Here is a 16,402-nt window from a genome sequence, read left to right on the forward strand (position 1 = left end):
GGTGCTCAAAATCTCCTCTGGGAAATGTATCTGTAACTTCCAACCTAAGCTCAGACCCCTCTCCTCCTGGGGCAAAGTGGGTTCTGCTGCGGGCTGCTCGCCCTGCAGATTTCCTTTCCCGCCTGGATCACCGCTGAAGACTTGCGTCAGTGTGTCTGACAGAATTCTGTCTACCCTTGTACCGGGAGCTCCACCGGGAGAGGGATGTGCCTTTGGGACTTTCTCGGGTGTCCCCAGCGCCTAGCCCAATGCCCAGGCACAGAGTAGACGCTCGATATGTATCTGCTGAATGAATGCACCAATCAATGAACGCCTTTGGACACCTCCAAGCCGATCACAGGTCTGGGATTCATCCTGTTGGCCCAGTGTGAATGCTGCCTTCTTGGGGAAGCCCTCCAGGGAAGCCCACGGTTTAGACGTCATATCGCATTCTCCACTGCCCATCTCCAGGGCTCTCGGTCCTCCCCCGAACCCACCCCACTCGGAGCGGCATTAGTGCAGGGCGGTGGACTTGCTGGGCTGTGTGTGTCCCACCCTCTGCATCCCGGGCAGGCGCAGCCAACTGTTCACCCGGGGGCGGAGGGGCGGCGGAGAATGAAAGAGTGAGTCTACCAGGCTTAGGCTGAGAGGCCGAGGCAGTCCAGGGAGTGGGGGGTCGAAGGCGGCTAGCGGACGGGGCGGGCCGGGCTGGCTGTCTTCCCCTTTGCCCTTCGACCCAGGAAGCCGCTCACACCCGGCGGACACGCTCGGCCGCCCTATTGCTCAGTCCCGGCCCCCCCTCCTCGGGGACTGCTCCTCACCCTGCTCGGCCTCCACCCCCACCCCAACTTCCCGCTCCAACGGCCCGGGAGAGGCGGGAGCGGGCCTGAGAGTGGCGCAATGACACTCCACACCAAGGGTCATTTGCTCTTTTTCCCTCTCTGTGGCTAATTTATTTTAGAGCCTGGGGAGGAGAGGGGCGGGGCCGGGCCCGGCGGGTAGAGAGGAGGGGCCGGGCGAGCCCAGGGGAGGTGGGGGCGGGGCGGGGGCGAGGAGGGGAGGGCGGGGAAGCAGCCGGGGTGGAGAGGGCCGGGGAAGGGGCGGGAGTTGGGGGGAAGGGAGGGGCACGAGGGGAGGGGAGGAGCAGGGAAAGGGGAGGGGAGCAAAGGCCTGCGAGGGAGGGCGCTGGGGGCGGGCGAGGGGAGGCGGGGGTGGGGGTGGGGGTCCTGCCTACGGGGGGAGCCGGGGCGGCCCCTTGTCCAGCCACCCCCACTGCCCAGTCCCGCTCCCGCCCGCGGCGGCCGCAGCAGCCGCAGCAGTAGCGGCTCCAGGATGGTGAGCGCCGCTGACCCCCAGCCCCGGCCTGTCGCCCCCGGCCCGCGCCCCAGCCCCGGGGCCGGACGCCCCCCCAGGCCGCGCACACTCACCTAGGACCCGGCCGGGATGCCGAGGTACGGGGCCGCAGGCCCGGCGGGGGCAGGCACGGGAGCGCGCGGGCGGGCCGGGGTCAGGGGGTGGTGACCGCTCGTTCGGTCGGGGTGTCCGGAGCTTTGTCCGCGGGCGCGGGGCAGTGCGAGGGCCGGAGAGGGCGGGGGCTGCGGGGCACGGGGTTCAACGAGGCGGGGGTCGAAGGGCAAGGCCAGCGAGAGACCCCGGCGGGTGCGTGGGAGCCGAGGGTCACTTCCCGGGGGGAAGAGGCGGGCAGGGAAGGGGCTCTCCTCTCCGCAGCCGACGGGCACCCTCTTCGCCGCCCCCTTTGGTGCGGAGGCTGCAGCAGTAGCGAGCAGTAGGCTCTGGGGGGAGCCTGCGGGATTGGGGGTGGGGAACCAGAATTTGCGGGTTCGGGTCCCAGAAGGATCCAGTGTCCGGAGCCCGAGGGCTGGCCCGAGGCCCCTCCCACTCCGTCAGGTCTTTGTCCAGCGGCCCCTGTGTGTGAGGGAGGGGGGTGGGGACTGGGTTCCAGGCCTGGAGATTCCCCAGCATCGTGACGGGGCAGTGACAGGAGACTGAGGCCACTTCGGGCCCTGCGGGTCCTGCGTCCCTCACGCCCAACCCCTGCCTTTCTTCTCTTCTGGCCCGGGAGAGCATAGCCCCCATCTCAGAGTCAGGGTGTTGTAGGAAGCAACTTACCTTCACCCGTGCGCTACAGGCTGCGAGGGTCACCCTCTGAGCTCCCGGCCCTCTCTGCCGAGAGCCCTTTAAACTTCCCCACTCCAAGAGCCTTCTCTTGTCTGTCTACACAGAGATTCCCTTGCTAAGGAACCCGCTCGATAGAGGGTCCTCCGCTAGGGTTGGGCACACAGTAGGTGCCCAGCAAATGTAGGCCCCCTTCTCGGCCCCTGGGCGGAGGAGGCCTGGGAAGGGGTCTGCGCGGGGGCGAGTGTAAGTGGCCTGGAGTCTGCGTCCAGAGGCAGCCAGGAGCCCAGAGCGCAGCGGTGGGTGGACGGGTGGGTGGGCTGTTAAAGGGACGGTCACTAAATCAGGATTAGGCCGTGGGGCTGTCAGGCTGCCAGGCCCTGTCTCCATGGATACCTAATTTGGAGGAGAATAGAGGACGGAAGAATGTTTGTGTTGTCGTCCGCGCGGGCTGCCGCGGCTGAGCGGACTCCAGCCCTCGGCCAGGCAGCGAGGAATGGGGATCCGTTTCGAAGCCCACTCTGGGCTTCCGCGGGGCGGGAGAACTTCTTGGTTCTCGGGGCCCAGAGCCTTCCCTGTGGAGTCGCTGGAGTGGGCCAGGTGATGCAGTGGTCCAAAGAACTCTGACCCTGCACAGGGGAGCCCCAGACCCTTCCAGAGTCCAACCTGAACCCCTGTGCATCGTCCTGGAAGCGGCCGGGCTGGGGTTCCTCAGAGCCCCCATCCCGGAGCTCCTAGCCGGGAGCAAGCGCCGTCCTCCGCTGCGCTGTGACCCCGGAGGACGGACGCGCTGCGCGGCTCGTGGCTGAGCGCCGCGGGGACCCAGCCGCACGCCGGTACCCGGCGGCCGCCGGAGCGGCGGGGCAGGGGGCGGGACGGGACTTAACTGGGGTGGGCGAGAAAGGGGCGGGGCCTGCCGGCCAGCTTCGCTCCACCGGGTGACAGGCCTCGTAAATCCCCCTCTCCCGTATTTAACGCCATTTCATTTATTTCCACTTGATTCCACTGGTGTCCTCAGCAACCACCCCTGTAAGGAGCGACCCTCGTGCCCTCCCTGTAATATCTTCTCGGGGGGAAAGCCCTCTTGCGCCAAAGGGAATTAGCTCTGTGGGGCAGCGGAGTTGCTCCGGGGGAGGCCCAATAACCCCCGCTTTTCAGGGGGACCCCCGTCTCCTCAGGAGAAAAAGAGGAGGGCTGAGAGACACAGGGAGGAGTTTGACTTCCGAGGGCCTGCGGGATTTTCGGGCTGTGGTGTAAGGGTGGGCTGGGCTGGGCTGAGGATCCCACGAGTGGACAATTCCACTGCGCCGACTGGAGCGGGGCAGGAGAGGGACCAGACCGGAGTGTGTTGTCCTCAGAGCCCTTTCCTGCCTTCCTTCTGGTCATCCATGGCCACAGCTTTTTATGGAGCAAGAATCCCCTCCCCTCCCCTCCCCTCCCCTGCCTGGGCTGCAGCTTTATTGCTGAGACCTTAGACTCTCTCCACGCAATTTCACGCCTCTCTGCCTTTGCTCTGGCTGTTCCCTCAGCCAAATGCTTTCCCATTGTCCCTGTCTCTCCACAACCTCCTCATTCTTCAAGGCCCGACTCGGATGCCACGCTTCCTCCATATACCGTCTCCAGAGCCCGCAGCTCTTGTCACTTGCTCCTCCTTACATGTTCTCCTAACCCTGCACCTGTGCCTCCTGTCAGCCTCTGAGGCTGAGTCCACACTAAGCTTTTCCTCCTGGAGGACAGGGGTGGAGCATATACTTCCCCGCGCCCCGTCCCCACTGGGGACACCTGGCACCTTGTGGGTGCTCCATAAATATTTGTTGGCTGAATAAAAGGGCTTTTGTAAGGGCAGCCTACAAAGCATGGCATCTGAACACTTCCAGGCAAATAACTCTGTGCTCCTGGGTGGGGGGAGACCCCTGGGTGGGTCTCTTCCTCCTCCTCATTTGCTGACCCTCCCCCATCCCCAAGTCCGGGGAGGACTTTGCCCCTTCCTTTCCCCACAGACCAGCATTCTTTCCCTGCCATTATCATCCTGTTAAACAGAGAGGCCAGTCAGGATCCATATGGATCACATTAACAATTGCTTATTATCTGGGCCAAGACTGCCCCCACTCTCCACCCCCAGCTCCTACTGCTGCAGTTGCTGGACCCTTAGGAGCCCAGCCTTCCCGCCTCCCCCTCCCCCCACCTCTGTCAGCCAGGGATCGCGGGGGACAGGCTGGTCTCCCTTGCTCTCCCTATGCCTTCTAGCAGAAGTTTGCTTCTTCTTGACTTGGCTGGCTGCTAATGACTCCTCTACCCGATTTAATGAAAACCAGGTTCTTTGTGGGAGCATGGCTCAGTGAGGTTCCAGGGCCGCCGTGGAGAGAGGTGGACCTGAGGCCGGGTACACCTGTGGTCCACAACACCAAGAACCTCTGCCTTCCCGTGGACAGAGGCTGTGGGCTGGGGTAAGCGCCACTAGGCCGACCGTGGGGTATACTGGTGCCTTCTGCCATCTCAGCCCTGGGCTGGCCCTGCTCCCTTTTTGGAGCTGGCAGGCTAGTGAGGAAGAGCAAGGCAGGAGAGACCCTACAAGGCTATGTGGGTCCCAAGCCTTATGCTGAAGTCAAAGAAGCAAGAAATCTTAGAGTTTTCCAGAGTGGCTGCTGAGGTTGGCCTTGAAGGATGAGGAGTGGAGTTTATGTTTAAATGCATGTAGCCCAAGAATACTAGGAATGGGAGGGGTCTTCAAGATTACCCAGTCCTGGGTCCATAACTTTTTTTTTGATTTACAGACCCCTCAGAAGCCATCCCCAGAAAAATGCATGTCCATCACTCGATACTAGACTTTGCCTTCTGCTTTAGAGGGTTCTTGGACCCCGTGACACCCATGGGAACCCTACATCAAGAAACCCTCACCCCAATCCAGACCCCTCTGAAGTGCTGAGAGCAGAGTGGGGCCTGCAGCCCAGCACTCCTGCCCTCCACTTGGTGCTGTGTCCATGGAAGGTGGACACGATGAGCCAAGAGACCAGGGGTATCGGACGGAGCTGCTGGGCCAGCCTTTGAGTGGGAAAGGTTCACACTGCCTGGGTCGGGGTATGGGCTAGTCACCTCTGATTGTGTCACCTGGAGAGAGGAGGTCCAGGGGTTGTTTTGTTTTAGGACCCACGCATCCCCAGGAACAAGGGTGAGTGGCAAGAGAGTCTAGCTCTTCTCTGAGCACTCTCTTAAGCGACTTGATGAACCATAGCTAATATTTACTTACATAGTGCTTATTAAATATTCTATATCTCATCTGAGAAATGGGACTAATCATGGTGCCCTCCTCATAAGCATTACCGTGAGGATTAAATGAGGCAGGAGCCAGAAGCCCTGAGTCCCAGTCTTGAAGGACTGTGGGCCTGGGAGGGCCTGGTCAGAAATGCAGGGGACAGTGCTCAGGGCTATACAGATCTTCCTTGACTTACGATGGGGTTATGTCCTGATAAAACCATCGTAAGTTAAAATTATTGTAAGTCAAAAACACATTTAATACACCTAGCCTACTGATCATCATAGCTTAGCCCAGCCTACCTTACAGGTGACCGGAAAACTTCCGTTAGCTCACAGTTGGGCAAAATCATCAAACACAAAGCGTATTTTATAATAAAGTGTTCAATATCTCATGTAAGTTATTGAAGACTGTACCAAAAGTGAAAAACAGAGTGGTTTAATGGGTGCAAAATGGTTGTTTTGTATCAGTTGTTTACCCTCGTGATGGCATGGCTAGCCCACTGGGAGCTGCGGCTCACTGCCACTGCCCAGCATCACGAGAGAGGATCATACTGCATATTGAGCACTAGCCTGGGAAAAGATCAACATTCACAATTCAAAGTACGGTTTCTACTGAATGCGTATCGCACCATTGTAAAGTCAGAAAGTTGTAAGTCAAACCATCGTGAGTTGGGACGCCTGTGACTGCTGTTGATGTTGACGTTTTCCTGCTTGGGCCAGCCAAGGAGAAGGGATTGCAGTGGAAGCCATCCAGGTACCTGGCTCTCTTTTCCTTTAGTACGGAGGCGTGGACAGTCAGCCTTTGCAATTCACCTTGGGGGCTGGTGGTGGGGTGGGGTGTTCTCAGTGAATGGTAGCATTAGGCAGTGGCCTCGGACCAACCTCCGTAGGCCCCGATCCCAATTTATGATGACCAATCATGCCCCCCACCCGAGGGGCCAAGCCCTGGGCTGCAATGACCCTGCCACTAATCAGGTCTAATTGCCCTGGACAAGTCACATACTCTGTTTGTGTCTCTATGTCTTCATCTGCAAAATGGGGGTAAGGACACTAGTGAGTGAGTTCATAGGTGATAGAGGTGTTGGTTTCACATAGTGTGTCCTTTGTCTCTGAACTACATGCCTACCTCTGGTGACCCACTTGGTGATTCAGTACCCACTGCAGAGAACCAACTCCCAGCGTAGGAGCAAGGAGAAAAAGGGGACACGTGTGTGAAAGTTCTGGCCCAGGGCAGGGCTTGCCCAGGCCATCTTTGAAGCTCTCTCAAAGTAGAGTCAGGGCAGTAGGGGGTGCCCAGGAGGTAGGTGAAAGGGGAGCCAGCTTGGCTACCTCTGGAATCCGGGAGGTGGAAGCTGCCTCCCCCCTGCCTCCCCTCACTGCCTGGCAGATTCAAGCCACCTGATCCCCTGCCCAGTGCTGGAATTAATCAATCGGGGATGGATGGGAAGATGTGGCAAAGAGGCTGCATTTTATTCTAACAAACCTGGGTGGAGCACCTGCTGGGTCCTGGCACTGTGCCAGGTCCTGGGTGTATCTCAGCCAGGTTCCAGACGGTGCCCAGGGCCGGGGTTCCTGGGCCCCTGAGACTCCCCACACACACGCCGGGCACCTACATACCAGCCCCTGAGTGGGGCTTTCCTGCCTCGGATCTTCCATAACAACCCTCGGCTTCCCATGTGGCCTGGAAGGAGCAGATCCCATCCTTAGCCCTGGCGCTGTTTGCTTTGCTGCAGGCACCCACGTGAAGCACTGCTACACTCACCTCACACTCAGCAGGGCCCTGAGCCAGGCCCAGATACTTTATCTGGGCAGGCTTTCATCCAACAAGCATTATTTCTGATGTGGTCCCATTTTCCAGGAGCTTACAAGACAGTCAAGGACCAGCGAATAGGCAAAAGGACAGGCTAAGCCTTCAGAACCCCTCTCCTTGTTTTCCCTGCGTAGGAGGGAGCCTCTGAAGGCGCTTGAGCTGGGGAGCGGTGGACAGGACCCAGGATGGGATGGAGAGGAGAGACTTGGGAAAAGACCACTTCCTTCACAGCAAGGCCTTGCTTCTTCGGCAGAGTCCCGAGGAGACTTCTTTTTCCCGAGGGAGGCTGTTCATAGCTGACAGAGGCCCTAATTCGGGCTCTTCCTCTCCTCTCTGCAGTTTTTCTGGGTCATCCCCACTTACATGTCTAATAGGCACTGCAAACCCAACAAGTCTAAAAACTGAACTCCTGACCACCCCACCCCGACGAGGCAGCTCCGTCTTTTTGACAGTGGGAATCAGGAAACTGGGAACTGGTCACCTGCTGCTGACTGGCCTGTTGGGCCCTTGGATGCTTGAGAGTCTGGGGTGTTTCTTCTTCTTTCCAGGCCAGTGGGGAAAGAAAACTGGCGAGATTCGGGTTATACTGCAAAAGGACACCTTCCCCTGCCTCATGTTCTTTCACATCTACCCGGTCTACCTGGAGGTTTCTGTTGGGGCAGAGGGGCTCCAGGGGGACTTTGGCCACCAGGGGGGATTGCCCGTCCCACCCAGCTCCTCAGAGAGACAGCGGTCATTGGTGGCCAGACGCTCACCCCTCTAGGAAGGGGCTCCTTTTCCAGGTGGCCTGTGTTCTATGTGGGATGGCCATTCTCCTGTTACCATCTTCCATACCGTAGCCCTCTCGGGTCAGAGTTTTGGGGTTTGAGCCCCTTATTGGGAAAGATGGAGCTGCCTCATTGGGGTGGGGTTGGTCAGGAGTTCAGTTTTTAGACTTGTTGAGTTTGCAGTGCCTATTAGACATGTAAGTGGGGATGACCCAGAAAAATTGCAGAGAGGAGAGGAAGAGCCCATCAACTTGCCCAAGAGTGCCCCTCCCTGTAGACAGCCTCTCATGTTGAATGCCTCTACTGATGGGGAGCTTATCACTTCCAGAGACAACCTACATGTTCTCAGACAGCTAACATTAAGCCAAAGATCTTTCATGGCAGATTCGCCTCATTCGAGGATGGGGTCGGGGGGAGCCGAGGGCCTGCACAGAACTGCCACCCAGCACCATGTCCTAGCTTGGTGACTTCGACAAGTTAACTATGCCTCAGTTTCCTCCTCTGTAGCATGGGAGTAACAGTCATGCTTCCTTCCTGGGGTTATTGTGAGGATTACATGAACTCATGTGCTTACAGCAGTGCTTGGCACATGTGCTTGGGTCCCAGACCGGAGCAGACAGGAGTTGCTGTGGTTGTTTGGGTTTTGCCTAGCACCATCCCCCGCATTTCTCTTTCTGTTCCTGTGGCCCCACAGGTGTAGGGGGCCACCCCCTCGAGGACAGCCCTGCCCACTCACGCCCAGGTAGACCGGCCAGGCTGCATAGCTGGAGTTACTCAGCTCGGCTCCCCCAGGGCTGGGAAGGGAGTAGGCGGGGGCAGAGGCAGCCGCTGGGGAAGCCTGGGTAGGCTGCCTGCGCCTGCTCCCTTACCTCTGCTCTGCTCTGGCCCTGTGCGGGGTGTCTCTCACACACCCCTATGCACGGGGAGGGGGGTATATTTGGGGCCCGGGAACATAGGATCACACAGACTTTAAAGCTTAAGCCTTTTGGAGGTCACATGCCACCCAAACTGACTCAAGTCAACCTTGGATCCTAAGCTTGGCTGGGGGGAAGGGGGTGGGGTCTGAGAGGGGGCCTTTGTCTCTTGGGCTAAACACCCGTGATCCGTGATCCCGGAGGAGCTCATGAATAGAGTTGTATTCCAATGTCATTAATTCCCTTTGTAGCCCCGTGTATTGAATATTTTAAAAATTCTAACCCCTGCCCAGGTTTATTAAGGTATAAATGACAAAGTAGTCCCATGTATTATTTGTTTCTTAATTGAGGTATAATTGACATATAACATTAGTTTCAGGTGTACAACATAATGATTTGATTTTTGTATATAGTATGAAATGGTCACCCACAATAAGTCTAGCTAACATCTGTCACGATATATAGTTACACCTCTTTTTTCTCTTGTGTATTTTTATCTTAGACACTGACAAATACTTTTGAGAACAGGCCACAGGTTTACTAGATTGCACAAGGGGCCTACGACTGAACACTGGTCAAGAGCCCTGGCCTCCTCCCCCTCCCACAGCCATGCAGGGCCAAGTCCCAAGGGACGAAGGGCTCCAGATGCAGATCCACGAGGAGACAGGCTCTAGGAGGGTCTCACCCAGCCCCGGGGAGCAGGGCTGCCCGAGCTGGCCAGTAACCCCAGTGACCACAGCCTCCTCCGCCAGTGCCCGCTGCTGTCCCCACTCTGTGTTGAGAAGCCGAGCGCTCCCCAAGATTCCCAGGGACAGGAAAAGTGTGGCTCGGGATGAAGTTGGATCTGGCCTGGCGGGTTCTCAAGAGGGGCCTGAAGGGGCATGTGACATTATCTGGGCATTTTCTAAGTTGGACAGAGGGCAGAGAGGGGGCAGGGCCCTGGGGCTCCTCCTTCTATTGGCAGAGGAGGAGTGGGTGAGAGGTGCTCTAGGACACAGGGCAGCAGGGCCAGGGGTCAGGCGGGACGTCCAGGGAAGCCGTGGTCTGGGACTCAGTTCCCCCCACAGTCCCACCCAGCAGTCGAGAGGGGCAGGACAGGGGCCTTACACTGCAGGGTGATGCCTCCATTCTGGGGCCCAGCTTGGAAACTGCCCTTCTCTCCTAGGGGTCTCTCAAGCGCGTTGGATCCTTTTGGTGCCAGAGAGTCTCCCCGACCCCGCCTTTTTCAGGCTGAAGTGCCTGGCCAGCCCTCTTGGGAGCCAAGTCAGAACCAGGCCTGGTGTCTTGCCCCAGCCCCTGGCTCCCTCCAGCCACTCTTCCTTCACTGCCCTCATGCCAGCCTGGGGGCATGCTGGGACATGCTGTTTCCCCCATTTCACACAGGAGGAAACAGAGAGGTTGAGACACTCGCCCCACATCTCAGAGGCTGACCCACTCCCTGCATCATCTGAGCCCTAGGAAGGAGGTGGGACTGTGACCTCCAGATGGACCCCTGGGCTTGCCAGGGTGGGCTCAGAGACCCCCAGCCCCATGTCAGTCTTCAGACACCTGCCTAACTGAAGTCACCAGTGAGTCCAGGCTGCATTTGAGGGTCCCTGGGAGCAGCCAGTGAAGGTGAGGAAAGAAGGAAGAAGGGAAGGAGAGTGTCCTACTGTCCAATGGGTTCGCACCATAAACCCCTCCTAGCAGTCTGTTGGGGGGACTCAATGATGTCATGGAGATCGAGCTCCGGGCCCAGGAGGCAATGGCCTCTGGGAGATAGCAGCCTGACCCACCAAGCCCTCCAGAAAGCATGGACATAGGGTGAGCCCTCCCTCCCTCCCTTTCTGTCCTGTCCCAGGGCCCAGCAGTTAAAGCCCCCACTCACCTGCTCCAACACAGCTCAGGTAGTGAGAAGAGGGCGTAGTAGGGTGGGCTGTGCTGCCCTTAACGCAGTTACCAGCCCCGAAGACTTGCTTTACTTGGCCTTGATGAAAATTCTACTTGCTCAGTAGGGCCACTCTCAAGCAGGCACGGAGAGAAGCCAATCAGCTTTGCTAACCTTTATTGAGGGCCGAGTGGCTGATAGCCCAGAACCTCCCAGAGCTGTAGGTAGTTTAAAAGAGGATGCCTGTTAACCAGAATGGTTTTCTGTTACTGAAATTTCAGGCAGCCTAAATAAAGCAAACAAAATCGAGGTAGGTGGAGACAAATTGAGTTTTCTTTGGGGGAAGGGATAAGGGTGATAACTAGGCCAGTTCTCTCTACCTGCTCTCTCCAGGGAGATAGATGAGTTGGGGATAGGAAACCCGTATTCCTTGCCCTGTGTTTCTGGATATCTTCCCAGCCTGCGGAAGGGGTGAGATTGTGTGGCTGGAAGGAGAGGGCTTAGAGCATCTCCCAGCAGCTACAGCCACCAGGATGAGGGTCAAGAGAAAACATGGAGGGGCTGGCGGAAAGAAGGGAGTGGGCAGGAGAGTAGGGCTTCAGAGCTGGAAAAGTGATTAGCAGCTCTGATGAGGCTGAAGTCAGCCCCGGCAGCCCCGGGGGAGCACGGGAGAGAAAAAGAGCTGTCATTCATAGAGGGCAGACCTGATGAGCCCCACCAAAGGCAGCCAGATCACAGTGGGTGCGGGCAGGTCCCCAAGCCCTGGGAATGGATGTGCCTCATGGGGGTTGGGGATGGGACTGAGTCTTCAGATAAAGCGTTGGCTGCCTGTGTCCTGGGTCTGGCACCCCAGGACCTTCTGCAAGAGAGGGGAAAGCCCAGGAGCCATGCCCAAGTTCCTAGGGGAGTAGCTGGGCCGTTTGATCAGTGAGTGTGTAAATTGGGATTTTATGGATCGCTTATTCACTGCTGGAGCTGGGGCCCCCAAATTCCTCTGTGCCCCAGAATGCTTAATTTAGTCCTGAGCTTTCCCCTGGGAGAGGAGGGAGGACAGCTCCCCACAGGCCCCCCCCTCCCCTCCTGCTGTGTCTCCTCCCAAGGCCCCAGGCTTTGTCATTGCAGGTTGAGCGGTTCAAATGTGCTAATACACTCCCTGGGGGCCCGCTGGGCAGTGGGACTTACCCTTCAGTGCTGTGATTGGCTAGAAAGACCATGGGAGGGAGTTCATGGCGGCAGCTGGGAGAGAGAGTGTGTGTGTGTGTGTGTGTGTGTGTGTGTGCGCACGCGCGAGCGCGCACACGCGCTGTGCGCCTGTTTGGGGGGGGGCTGTCCACCCTGCTCAGACCACTAGGCAGAGACAAAGGATCTTCATCTAGCCTGCAATGAGGATTAAGTCCAGAATAAGCCACGTCCCTACCTGGTCAAGCTGGTTAGGGAGCCCACCTGTCCATCTTTACATCCTCTTATTACCTCTTGAAGTGGTGGGACTTATTCAACGTGCGCTGAATGGATGGATGGATGAGTGACCACATGACTGACTGCATTTTTAACTGGGGTTGTGTCTGCCAGAATAATCCAGCATCTACAGATTCCTAAATCTCCCCCTAAGATTCCTAAGTACCCCCCCTTCTCTCACTGCTGACACAAGGGCGGGCATGAAGGACTGGCCAGGCCTCAGGGGACACAGCTGTGACCCCCAGACTCTGTTGCACTGGAGAGTGCTTTCACAGTGATCACGTTTTTCCCTGCTGGCCCCCATCTGTCCATGGGATTTGATGAGGATGAGGATGGTAGGTGAGGGGGGGATGGGTGTTGAGCAGCTGATGGGGGAGGGAAGGAGGCACAGCCTGAAGGGCCAGATGACAAACTGCCCTGTCCTACTGTCCTCTCCTCTTCAGCCTGCCCCTCCTCTGCTGGTGGCAGGCGGGACAGGCTGGGCTGGCGGGGAGTGGTGGGTTCGGCTCATCTGCCCTCCCTCCCTGGCTCCTGGGGAAGCTGGAGTCCTGAGGAACGGAATCCGAGTCCTAGGGATGTCTTACCGGGAGACCCTAAGAAGTGAGACTCCATTCAAGTTCAAGAGAAAGCGGTGGAGGCTCCAGCTGTAGTGGGAAGCACCCTGGCTGCAGAAGCAAGTCCTGGCTGGGATGAGAGCAGCACTGTCCCATGGAACTTTCTGCAGCGATGGGGATGCTCTGTGTCCGCGCCGACCATGCAGGTGCCACTACCGCATGTGACTAGTGAGAGCTTGGAGTGTGGCTACTGCTGTCAAGGAAATTCCTTTAATTGAATTTCACTTTAATAATACAGTTTTTATTTTTAAATAATTAATAAGTAATTATAAGTGATTTAATTTTAAATAATTAGTACATTTTAATGAATTTAAATAGCTCCCTGTGGCTAGCAGCTGCGATGTGGGCAGCACAGGATTAGAGGCTGTGTTCAGAGGTGGAAGCCATGCTCTTGGGTGCAGATCCCTTCCTGCCTGTGTGACCTTAGGCGGGGTTCTTCGCAGCGTGCGGTGCCCCCTCCCCAGTCTGTCAGAGCCCCCCAGCCCCAGTGCGGGTGGGTGACCGAGTGGCCCTTAAGAGGTCCTGGCCAGTGAGGGGGCCCAATACCCAGGGACAGACCAACAGCCCAGGGTGGGAAAGGTGTGGCTGTATAGAGCTCTAGACTTTGAAGCATCCTAGAACTTCCTTGGGGGTGTCAGTCCTAGAAGGCTTCCTGGAAGAGGGGATGGGGAGCAGGCTTGGGCTGGAGCTGTGCCTGAGAGACTAGCCCTGAGGGGGCCCTGTGTTTGGCACCCAGGCACCTTGGTCAAGGCTGAGATAGGGAGGGGCTGGCAGCATGGGCTGAGAATATCAGCTTCCCCTCTTACTAGCTGTTGTGACCTTGGGAGAATCACTCCCCCTTCTCTGAGCCTCCATTTCCTCTTCTGTAAAATGGGGAGAATATGTTTATCTATCAGGGAAGTCATGAGGATGAAACTGAATGGTAATTATTCAAGTTCTCTGCAAACACTAGAAGGCTGGGAGAAAGGGAAGTTTTATCCTCAAGGGTGCTCGGCCCCTGGCCTGGCCTCTCAAGACGACAACAGATGGTCACAGCTTGTCTGTGGCCCTGACCGCCGACACAAGCAGGGATTTCTGCACTCTCCCCTCCCCCCAGCACGTGTGCACACACACAGCCCAGACGGGGGCTGCTTGGCCAGCCTCCTGCTGTTTGGCATTTGACATATGAGGAGTCCAGGGCCAGAGCACACCCCACGCCCCCTGCCACCCCCATCCCAGAGAGGAGCCAGACTGGCGGGGAGGCCTTACTACCTTGAGGAAGCAGGATCCCAAGGGCCCTGATCTCTTTACCATGTGTCCGGTGGCCTTTGATGGGAATTCCATTGCCCCTTTTGTCCTCTCCCAGAGGCCTGGCTGGGGGAAGAGAGGAGGAGGAAGATTTTGGGGGGAAAAAGAAAAAAAAAAAAGAAGGCCAGGTGGGGTCCCTGGGAGGCTGGGTGTCCTTCAGCTCCAGCCAGATCAGGGCTGGGTATTTCCTCTGGTGTTCACAGACACGGATTCCCCTTCCAGGCAATCCCTCCCCGCCGCCTCCACTCCTGAAGTAATTCCCTGGCTTTGCCTCTTGCCACCCTCAACAGCTCATGTGGGCTCAAATTTAGTCACCTGGATTTTTTTCTTTATTTGGACACAGAAGCACTTTCAAGCCTCTTTGCTCATCCATCCATCCATCCATCCATCCATCCACTCTACAGAGTCTATTAAGAACTTACTGTGCGCTAGGTACTGTCCTAGGTGCTTGGGATATGACAGTGAACAAAACCAAGTACCTGCTTTCATGTAACTTTCCAGTGGGTACAAGAAGATAAAGCAACAAGTAGGTCAGATTATGATGAGTGCTACAGAGGACATCAGGTTGGGGGGGTCAGGGTCTGATGAGGTGACAGTTGAGCAGAGGCCTGGAGTGAGTGAAGGCGTGAGCCATGCAGAGATCTGGGGAAAGAGTGTCTCAGGCACAGAGTGCAGCAAGGCCAGGGCCTCTGAGGTGGGAGGAAAGCCAGTGTGCGGGGAGCAGTGAGGAAGCCAGTGTGACTGGAGGGGAGGCGCGAGGGGACAGTGGCGGGAGGGGAGGCCTGGAGGTGAGGGGAAGCAGATCGGTGGGATGAGGTCGGCTACTAGGAGGACTCTGGCTTTTATTCCCAGTGAGATAGGAGCCTCTGGAAGCTTCTGGGCAGAAGAATGACATGCTCAGACATGTTTTCAAAGGTCCTGTGGCTACTGCGTTGTGACTAGAGAGTGGGGGACAAGAGTGGACATGGGGAGGGGAGAATGGGCGGCTGCTGCCGTCCTCTGGGTAAGAGATGTTGCCGGAGTGGTGAGAGGTGGTGGTAGTTTGGATAGATTTGGAAGCCGGGGCCAGTCTGATTTGCTGGTCCGAGGTGTGAAAGAGAGAAGTTAGAAGTGACCCCAAGGTTTCTGGCCTGAGCACCCAGAAGGGATGAGGCTGCCATTTCCTGAGGTGGGGAAGACCCAGGGTGGGAGTAGTGGGTGGTGGGTAGGTCGGGGGTGGGTGAGGAAGTCAGAAGTTTGATTTTTGGACATGTCAATCGTGTCCATTAAACATTTAAGCGGGGAGGGGTCAGGAAGAAGGTTGACTATGCCAGTGGGGTGTGCATGGCGGGGGACTAGGCTGGAGAATCCTCAGTGTACAGCTGATGGTCAAGGCCGTGAGCCTGGATGGGGTCTCCAAGGAATGAATGTGGAGAGAAGGCTCCAAGGACTGAGCCCTGGGCTCAGCAAGGCTCAGAGGGGAGGGGTAAAAGGAGGGTCTGAAAGAGGTGGAGGAGGAGAGGGGGCGGGGCACCCAGTGAAGAAGCTTCAGGAAGGAGGGGGGATCGGCAGAGTCCAATGCCGCTGAGCTGAGGACTGGCCATCTGACTGACTGTCAGACTTAACAACGCGCACGCAGACAGCTGGAACGCTGGGTGTGAAAGCCTGGATGGAGGGCGTTCAAGAGAGAATGGGAGGGGAGGAATCAGAACTTGTAGTACAGGCATCTTTTAAACTCTTTCTTGTTTTTGTTTTGTTTTTGATTTTGGTAAAAAGCAAGCAGAGTGCAATAGGATGTAGTTGGAAGGGGATCAAGAGATCCTCTTGAGCTCCCCCGACCCCAAGATGGGAAAAGGAGCAGCCTGTTTGTGGGCTGATGAGGATGACCCAGTAGAGGGGGAAACTGATCCTGCAGGAGAGGGGAGACTTGAGGGAACACAGTCCCCGGGCATTGAAAGGGGATGGGATCCAGGCGCAAGGGGAAGAACAGCCTGTGTTCTTATTGCCAGGAGGGACTTTCTCCAGCTCTCCCCAAAAGGCAAGGGGTCAGTTAGGGCTGGAGTGGCCAGGGAGGATGCATGAAGGAGGAAGGACCTGCCGTGAGCCTTGAAAGATGGGAAAGAGCTAGTTGGCAGAGGGAGAGCTTTCCAGTGAGTGGACCTAGGTGAGCAAAGCCCTGTAGGCTGGAATGAGCAGGGCTGTCTTCCAGGTTTCTTTTGGCTCTGACCATTCCCACCTCCTGGCATGTGACCCCTTCCTCATCTCCCTATGGCTCTCCCTTCCCCCTTCCGCAGCTCCAGTTCTCCGCCATTTTTCCAGCCAAGGAGTAAGTTTAGGGA

At 57.2% G+C, this 16,402-nt stretch overlaps 1 protein-coding gene across 2 annotated transcripts in view; it reads left to right on the forward strand.

Moving 5' to 3' along the window:
* The first annotated feature begins 1,228 nt into the window (after nucleotides 1-1,228).
* The window catches only part of FIGNL2 (fidgetin like 2), a 24,943-nt gene continuing 9,769 nt past the window's right edge, over nucleotides 1,229-16,402 (forward strand). The window contains exon 1 of one of the 2 annotated variants that reach the window (XM_060112790.1): nucleotides 1,229-1,430. The gene's annotated coding sequence lies outside the window, so the exon portion shown is untranslated. The remainder of the gene's footprint in view (nucleotides 1,431-16,402) is intronic. The other variant, XM_060112791.1, reaches the window with a different exon arrangement.

The sequence above is a fragment of the Mesoplodon densirostris genome, chromosome 11 (assembly GCF_025265405.1).
Source record: "Mesoplodon densirostris isolate mMesDen1 chromosome 11, mMesDen1 primary haplotype, whole genome shotgun sequence".
NCBI classification, from domain to species: Eukaryota; Metazoa; Chordata; class Mammalia; order Artiodactyla; family Ziphiidae; genus Mesoplodon; species Mesoplodon densirostris.